We start from the raw sequence: 9,509 nt of genomic DNA, 5'->3' as shown, positions 1-9,509 counted from the left end.
ACATCCCAAAGATGCTCTATTGGGTTGAGATCTGGTGACTGTGGGGGCCAGTTTAGTACAGTGAACTCATTGTCATGTTCAAGAAACCAATTTGAAATGATTCGACCTTTGTGACATGGTGCATTATCCTACTGGAAGTAGCCATCAGAGGATGGGTACATGGTGGTCATAAAGGGATGGACATGGTCAGAAACAATGCTCAGGTAGGCCGTGACATTTAAACGATGCCCAATTGGCACTAAGGGGCCTAAAGTGTGCCAAGAAAACATCCCCCACACCATTACACCACCACCACCACCAGCCTGCACAGTGGTAACAAGGCATGATGGATCCATGTTCTCATTCTGTTTACGCCAAATTCTGACTCTACCATCTGAAGGTCTCAACAGAAATCGAGACTCATCAGACCAGGCAACATTTTTCCAGTCTTCAACTGTCCAATTTTGGTGAGCTTGTGCAAATTGTAGCCTCTTTTTCCTATTTGTAGTGGAGATGAGTGGTACCCGGTGGGGTCTTCTGCTGTTGTAGCCCATCCACCTCAAGGTTGTACGTGTTGTGGCTTCACAAATGCTTTGCTGCATACCTCGGTTGTAACGAGTGGTTATTTCAGTCAAAGTTGCTCTTCTATCAGCTTGAATCAGTTGGCCCATTCTCCTCTGACCTCTAGCATCAACGAGGCATTTTCGCCCACAGGACTGCCGCATACTGGATGTTTTTCCCTTTTCACACCATTCTTTGTAAACCCTAGAAATGGTTGTGCGTGAAAATCCCAGTAACTGAGCAGATTGTGAAATACTCAGAGCGGCCCGTCTGGCACCAACAACCATGCCACGCTCAAAATTGCTTAAATCACCTTTCTTTCCCATTCAGACATTCAGTTTGGAGTTCAGGAGATTGTCTTGACCAGGACCACACCCCTAAATGCATTGAAGCAACTGCCATGTGATTGGTTGGTTAGATAATTGCATTAATGAGAAATTGAACAGGTGTTCCTAATAATCCTTTAGGTGAGTGTGTATATCATAAGGTACGGTTGGCAATGCTTGGGATTGCTGGCTCCAGCTCCGGAGCCACAAAAAAAACAGTGCAAAAAACTAGGATGGGATCATTTTTTATAAAGTTTTTTTCAGTTGTGTTTGTTGCTTTGCTATAGATTTTCCTAGATGACAAAACCAATAAGAATATAGAAATCTGGTTTCATAGCTTCAGTGTTTTATTAACTTTTTATGTGTAAATAACTGTATAACAAAACTGATATATCTCTATAAACATCTGTTTAACTATTTAAACATGATAAAGTAGAACACAGTATAATAGTATTATATAAACCCCAACACACACACAATTTCTATCAAGTTAAAAATTGTGTTAAAACTGGACTTAATGTATGGGAGAGTTGAATGGAGGGGGGAGAGAGTGGAGCAGCCTCATGACCTCAGCTCCGTCCAAACCTAATGCAGACAACAAATTATGGAGGAAATGTAATGTATTACTGTATCCACTAGATGGCAAAGCACGCTACAGATCTAGAAAGGTGTTGGTGCAAAGTTGAATAACTGTTCAGACAAAGTAAACCATTAAGCATTTTGTGCCTAACATGTAACAGTGCATTTTATTTTTAACAGACATGAAATATAAGACCACATTTATTTCCAATCAATATTTGTTTCATGTATATTAATATCTTAACATTTTATCAATGAAGCCAAATGTCAACAATATTAAAAAACAAAATGGAGGTAAACTCAGGATTTTTGTGTGCATCTTTTTCACATTTTCCATGATCTAATGATTAGCCTTAAGAAGCTTATGTTTTATGGAAAATAAAATAAAATAAAAAGTTTGCCTTTGCTGTAAAACAACACTGCTGCTGTTGTGTTACAACAAAAACAAGCTGCTGATTGATGAACATTGCAATACATTATTAAAGTAATTTCACTGAATACATTATTATTATTATTTTTTTTGGCAGATGCCCTTATCCAGGGCGACTTACAACATAAGTGCAAACAAAGTGCAAAAATACAGTTATGTACAAGGCATCAATCATTACAAATTCAATTTAACTAAAACAGCAATTCAAAATAATACATTTTACAAATTCCAATTTACAATTTACACAAGTACAGTAAGTGACTTCCTACATCCTGGACGGTGAAAGCTAAGTGCTGTCAAGATGTAGGGTCACAGACAAGGGCTACGGGAAAGGGAGCAAGGAGGAAAACAATCAAGAACACGAGGAGCATAATAAAAACTGTGAAGTGCTATCTAGCGGGGATAAAAGGACTAATATTACAAGTGCTGTCGGAAAAGATGCATCTTGAGTAGCGCAGGAATGAGGTCAAGGACTCTGCTGTTTTGACTTCGGTGGGCAGGTCATTCCACCATTTAGGGGCCAGGGATGAGAAGGAGCGGCTCTGGAAGAAGGAGAGTGGAGAGAAGGTAGAGTTAGTCTTCTGGCACTGGAGGAGCGCAGTGGTCTGGAGGGGATGTATGGAGAGACGAGTGTCTGAAGGTAGCTTGGTGCAGTGTGGTCGAGACAGCGGTAGGTGAGGGTCAATGTCTTGAACTGAATGCGTGCCGCTATCGGGAGGCAGTGGAGGGAGCGGAGCAGTGGAGTAGCGTGTGTGAATCGGGGCAGAGAGACACCAGACGAGCCGCAGAGTTCTGGATGAGCTGGAGCGGCTGGTAGTAGTTGCAGGCAGGCCGGCCAGGAGGGAGTTGCAGTAGTCCAGGCGGGAGAGGACCAGTGACTGGACCAGCAGCTGAGTCGAGTAGTCGGGGAGAAAGGGACGGATCCGGCGTATGTTGCTCAGGAAAAATCTGCAGGTGCGTGTCAGCATGGTGATGTGTTGGGTGACTCCTAGATTTTTAGCAAAAGAAGAAGGAGAGAGTGTGGTGGATTCCAAGGGGATCGAGATGGGGAGGTCAGCAGAAAGTGAGGAAGAGTGGGGGAAAAACAGGAGATCCGATTTGGAGAGGTTGAGCTTGAGGTGGTGCGAGTGCATCCAGGTGGAAATAGCAGACAACATCCTGCAACACAAAAATATATGTCATCCGATTGACCTTATTGGTGTTGCTTTATGCCAAGATGAGTAACAGAATATTTGGTTGGTTTATAAAACAACAACAAAAACATGCAACATGGCTAACAATGTTTTTTTATTTAAAGAGGGAGGGCAGTAAACAGGCTCAGTCACACACACAGGAGGAAGCAGGGAATCTCTTTACTTACCATTCCACCACAGAGTGCAGATAAATAAATACATGAATGTAGTCTCCATCAAACAGGTCAGCTTATTGATTAAGTTATGCATTGGCTCAGCCCTGGAAATGGCTTCTGTTTAAAGTGAAGGGGTTTCTCCATCAGATCTTATTCCAGGATCATTTTAAATTACAACTTGTAGAATATGGTCACCTCCTCACCAAGTCTTTTGGGTGGACTGAATACCTGGCTCAAATTGCAGCATTACACAGGGGAAACTGCAATACAGTGAGAGGGATATACTGGATATTATATCCAAGACATTCAAGACAGATATGGCTCATCGGTAGAAATAGTCCATGCCCTTCACTGTTGGAAAGACATCAGTGTCACATAAGGTGCCAGAGCACAGACCTTCTGTACTTTTGTTATTTTTATTGGATTGCCCTTATTGGTGGTTTGACCTCATTTGAAGTATTTTTCTTTCCTTTTTATTTGGGTTGATTATCTAATAGATTTTTTCACATATATTTAATTAATTGCATGAGTTTTCTTTGATTGAGCTCTTGCCAAATGAGACACAGCTGTGCTAAATGAGGCCTCCAGCCAGAAGCCCTTTAAAACACCTGCCCCCCTGATGATGAGCCCTGTATATACAGCAGGGCCAAGCTGCTGACAGTAGCACAGAAGAAGAGACAAAGAGAGAGAGAGAGGGCAATGGAGGAAATGGAGGAGGCAGGAGGCTGGAGGCTCAAGGCTCGAGGCTCACACGGGGCGAATGCGTGAGTGGGATGGGCCATGGATAAGGTGGGTGGTCTGAATAGAGATGGGAAGAAAGACCCAGCTCTACACCCGGGGCAAGGTGAGTGGAAGATGGGGCACGACTGTTACAGGTACAGGGACCACCTACGAGACGGCACGGGAAACCGATAGGATAGAGTCGGGCACCCCACACCAGTCCATGATTCTGCCTCCTGCTGCCTAAGTGTTCCCCTCCCTTGACATGCAGCTGCCACCATGGTTGCTCTAGAGGACTGCTGAGTCATTGGAGGGTGCAGTACTGTGGGCAGTAAAGAAATGGCAAGCAACAGGAGGAGCAAGGGAGCAGCACAGAGAATAACAGAGGCAGACAACGAGACTGAGGGGCCAGAGACACGACACAACAGAGAGCTAAATACAGCTTTATAGTGCTCTATGGAATTGAATTAACATAGTTGGATACTGGTCAAAGAAGAAGTCAATAACAAACCATTTAAAGAAAAAGAGAACTTTATTCATTGACTTAAAGCCCTGCCTCTTGTAGTGAAGCCATCTCTGCCTTCCAGAAGGGCTCTGACTCCTGAATGTTGGTCTCTGTAAAACAGGGGTGCTCAATCCTGATCCTGGAGAGCCCCAATCCACTTACTCCTATAGGACACCCTAAATCACCAATTTATAAATACTAGGAACACATTTGAATTATTCATCAATTAAGCAGGTCAACCAAGGAAATTCTTCCCTCAGGAGGCTGCAGGTATTCAGATAATTGCTCCAATAGTTTCTAAAGGACTGAATTTACCACACCACTTGCTTCATTGATCAGGATTAAATACTCCCAGGTGTTTAAATTGGTGATAAAAGCGTGACCTCTAAAACCCGCTGGATAGGGACTCTCCAGGACCAGGATTCAGCACCACTGCTGTAAAAGAATATACTGAACAAAAACATAACATGCAACAATTTCAAAGATTTTACTGAGTTACAGTTCATATAAAGAAATCATAAATCCATTAGGTCCCTGCGACCCTCACAAGGAGAAGCGGTTTCGAAAATGGATGGATGGATGGATAAATCCATTAGGCCCACATCTATGGATTTCACATGACTGGGAATACATATGAATCTGTTGGTCACAGATATCTTTATAAAAAAAAAAAAAAAACATTTGACCACCATTTCGCTCAGGCAGTGCGATATCTCCTTTGCTTAGAGCTGATCAAGCTGTTGATTGTGGCCTGTGGAATGTTGTCCCACTCTTCTTCAATGGCTATGTGTACATTTGTAGCATCGTAGCATCCCAAACATGCTCAATGGATGACATGTCTGGTGAGAATGTGTGAGGAACTGGCTAAATAACCCTTATCCTTATCTGTAATTATTTTTCCTAATAATCAATAAGTTCAGGAACACCAAGAGTTAAGTGGGAGTTCACTACCCCAGAGACACTAGGTGGGTGTGGCAAGCAGCTGAGGCACTTTAAATATAAGAGGCGCAGTGGGGCAAGGCTACAGTACTCACTTAGTAAAAGAGATGAAACTACGCAACCACATGGCCTGATGTGTGTTATTACTTCCTTTATTCAGGCCGTAACATTTGGAGGCACCGCTTGGATTAAAGTGATACTCTGTTTGGCCGATAAAAAGACCGGAGCAACATTTTTTTCCAAAATTCAAATTTTAATCGTTTTTAAAGATGGAGTAGGGGCTGAGCAGAAATGCGCTCGGTGGAAGGAGGCGGCTCGAGTGACGGTGTTCTGCAGAAGCACGTCTGGAGGCCCGAAGAAGTTCAGACCGAATTTGATCTGCGACACCAAACATGGATTCTTTGATCAAGAGTGTGCAGTTAGAAGTCATATGGCTGCTTCATACACTGTCAGTGGAAGCATTGCTGAAAGTTAGCGATTATTTGGGTATTTCGGGAACAGAAGCAAGTGGGGTGGCAGGCAAAAGCCAACTTGTTGTTGAGTTGGAGGATGAGGGCCTGGTGGAGTTAATGGCGCTACGGGACTTTATCCAACTAAAAGATATCGATTCAGCCGACAAATTACCAGAGGAAGAGAGACAACATGAGCAACATGAAAAAGATAGACTGCACCAAGAAATTATTGCTTTAACAAAATCATTGGAAGTGAAGGAAAAAGAAATGGACATATCAAAAGAGACAACCTGGTAAGACATGATTTTAGTACTACATATAGAAAAAACTTTAAAATCACAGGACAAATAGGTGAGTCCGGTCAGGAAGATACATTGATCTAACAATCCCCTTTGGTCTGATGAATGCTCCTGGGACATTTCAAAGATGTATGGAGGAATATTTAAAAAGCCTGAGAGATGTGACGTGTCCTGTATTTAGACGATGTGCTGGTCTACAGCACGTCATTTGAGGAACATGTGGAACATGACAGGTGTTACTAAGGTTAAGGAAAGTGGGAATCAAACTACGACCAAGCAAATGTGATTGGTTTAAAAGAGAAATCCGATATTTGGGGAGAATTGTGTCAGCAGAGGGTAGTAAAATGGACCCTGCAGACACAGCTGCTGTTCAGGCATTAAAACTAAAGAAACCGACCACTGTTGGTGAGCTCCGCAAGATCTTAGGGCTTCTGGGATATTATGGACAGTATATAAAGGATTTCTCTAGAATTGTTAAGCCATAATATGATCTCCTGAAACTGGAGCAGGGGGCACTGTCAAATGCACAGTCATCGAAGAAAAAGGGCAAAATGTCTAGGGGGCAGAAAGGACAGAATGGATCCTGAGCAGTGAGGTCCCAACCAGTTCAGGGGACAGAGCATCACCAATTAGTACTGAATAGTCTAATTGATTGTTTGGTGCAGCCTCCTGTTATGGGGTACCCTGACTTTACTCAGCCATTTATTCTGCATACTGACACATCCCAAGAGGGGTTAGGCACAGTGCTTTATCAACATCAGGAGGATAAAATGAGAGTGATAACGTATGGGTCCAGAACGCGGACAACATCTGAAAAGAATTACCATCTGCACTCGGGCAAACTGGAATTTTTATCGTTAAAATGGACAAGCACGGAAACATTTAGGGATCTCTATTATGCTCTTTCATTTGTTGTTTACAGTGATAACAACCCCCTGACCTATGTTCTGAGCTCGGTGAAACTGAATGCAACAGGCCACAGATGGGTAGCTCAATTGGCTGATTTCAATTTCACCGTCCGGTATCATCCAGGTAAAGCCAATATTGATGCTGACACCTTGTCTAGACTGCCATTAGAAGCAGAGGAGTTCATAGAGACTTGTACAGAAGAAATGTCCTTAGAAGTTATTAAGGCTACTGTAAAGGCACTGGGGGTACATAAGGATGAACGGTTGCCTTGGATTTTGTCTGTGACAGCTAATGGAACATAGACAATGTTGTACACACTGATGTCACTTGAAGTGTAGCTCCATTAGACAGGACTGTTTTAAAGAATGATCAAGTAGAGGACACTGACATTAGACCAGCAATAGAATTCACAAGTCGGCAGAGAAAACCCAGTGAAAGTGAGATCAACGGGTTTAGTTCAAGGGTTTAGGTAGAGTGCTTTTGCGAGAAACTGGTTTTAGACACAGATGGTGTTCTGTATATTAAGACAGTGAACAAATGTCAGCTAGTGTTACCAAACAAATATCATGGACAAGTCTATAGAGAGTTACATGAAGAGATGGGGCATCTAAGCACAGACCGAACAGTAAACTTAGTGAGAGTTTTACTGGCCGTATATGAGGCCGTATATGTGGTTGTGTCAAAAGGAAAAGACCAGCAAAAGTAATTCGAGCACCCCTGATGAGTATAGTAACAAAACAGCCCTTTGAACTGGTGTCAATTGATTACCTCCATTTGGATAAATTTAAAGGAGGTTATGAGTATATTTTAGTCGTTATGGACCATTTTTCAAGATTTGCCCAAGTGTAAGCTACAACCAATAAATCATTGAAAACGGCAGCAGACAAGATATTTAATTACTTTGTTCTGAGATTTGGGTTCCCCGCACGCATACATCATGATCAGGGTGCTGAGTTTGAAAATCAATTGTTTTCTAAATTAAAGAAATGCTGTGGCATGGTAGGATCCAGAACAACTAGCTATCATCCTGAAGGTAATGGGCAAGAAATCTAGGAGTCACCCTCGATCCTGCGCTCTCCTACACCCAGCACATCACCACGCTGACACGCACCTGTAGATTCTTCCTGAGCAACATATGCCGGATCCGTCCCTTCCTCAGCAACTACTCGACTCGTCCAGTCACTGGTCCTCTCCCGCCTGGACTACTGCAACTCCCTCCTGGCCGGCCTGCCTGCATCCACTATCCGCCCACTCATCCAGAACTCTGCGGCTCGTCTGGTATTATCTCTGCCACAATTCGCACACGCTACTCCACTGCTCCGCTCCCTCCACTGGCTCCCGATAGCGGCACGCATTCAGTTCAAGACTTTGACCCTCACCTACCGCTGTCTCGACCACACTGCACCAAGCTACCTTCAGTCACTCGTCTTTCCATACATCCCCTCCAGACCACTGCGCTCCTCCAGTGCCAGAAGACTAACTCTGCCTCCTCTCCACTCTCCTTCCTCCAGAGCCGCTCCTTCTCATCCCTGGCCCCTAAATGGTGGAACGACCTGCTCACTGAAGTCAAAACAGCAGAGTCCTTGACCTCATTCCTGCGCTTACTCAAGACACATCTTTTCCAACAGCACTTGTAATATTAGTCCTCTATCCCTGCTAGATAGCACTTCACAGTTTTTATTATGCTTCTCACGTTCTTGATTGTTTTCCTCCTTGCTCCCTTTCCCCTAGCCCTTGTCTGTGACCATACATCTTGACAGTACTTAGCTTTCACCATCCAGGATGTAGGAAGTCACTTACTGTACTTGTGTAAATTGTAAACTGGAATTTGTAAAATGTATTATTTTGAATTGCTGTTTTAGCTAAATTGAATTTGTAATGATTGATGCCTTGTACTTCACTGTATTTTTGCACTTATGTTGTAAGTCGCCCTGGATAAGGGCGTCTGCCAAGAAATAAAAATAATAATAATAAAAGTTGAGAGGTACAATCTGCCATGGCACCATCTAGCACTTTCACTTTTCCCCATTAGATGTCCCCATCTACCTTTCGTACCAGTCACTTCCCCCAGCTTCCTTAAATCAACAATCCTGAACACCATGTGGACTTGTCCAATTTACCCCTGCTCCCATTCGTCCTGCACCTTCCAGCCTGGTTCTCTGCGTCCTATAAAGACCTCTCACAGAACACTCCATCAATGTGAAGTTTTGTCAGTCTAATCTACATCTCTGAGCGTTACTCCCCATGCCTTGTTCCCTCGTTTCCTTGCCTGACCTCCCGACCACGACTTTGGACTTTCCTCTTCACTTTGTTTGCCTGATTGCCTGACCCTTGCCTGTGACCATGACCATGTCTTTGCCTTGCCCTTGTTTGCCCTGTTCTGCTGGTACCCTACCCACACCTGTTTAAACACCTCCACCCCACACCGCAACTGGGTCCCCTGTTCCCGTGCCCCGCGGTAC

Source organism: Amia ocellicauda, chromosome 16 (genome assembly GCF_036373705.1).
Source record: "Amia ocellicauda isolate fAmiCal2 chromosome 16, fAmiCal2.hap1, whole genome shotgun sequence".
Classification (NCBI taxonomy): domain Eukaryota; kingdom Metazoa; phylum Chordata; class Actinopteri; order Amiiformes; family Amiidae; genus Amia; species Amia ocellicauda.
This window is presented reverse-complemented; position numbering follows the sequence as displayed.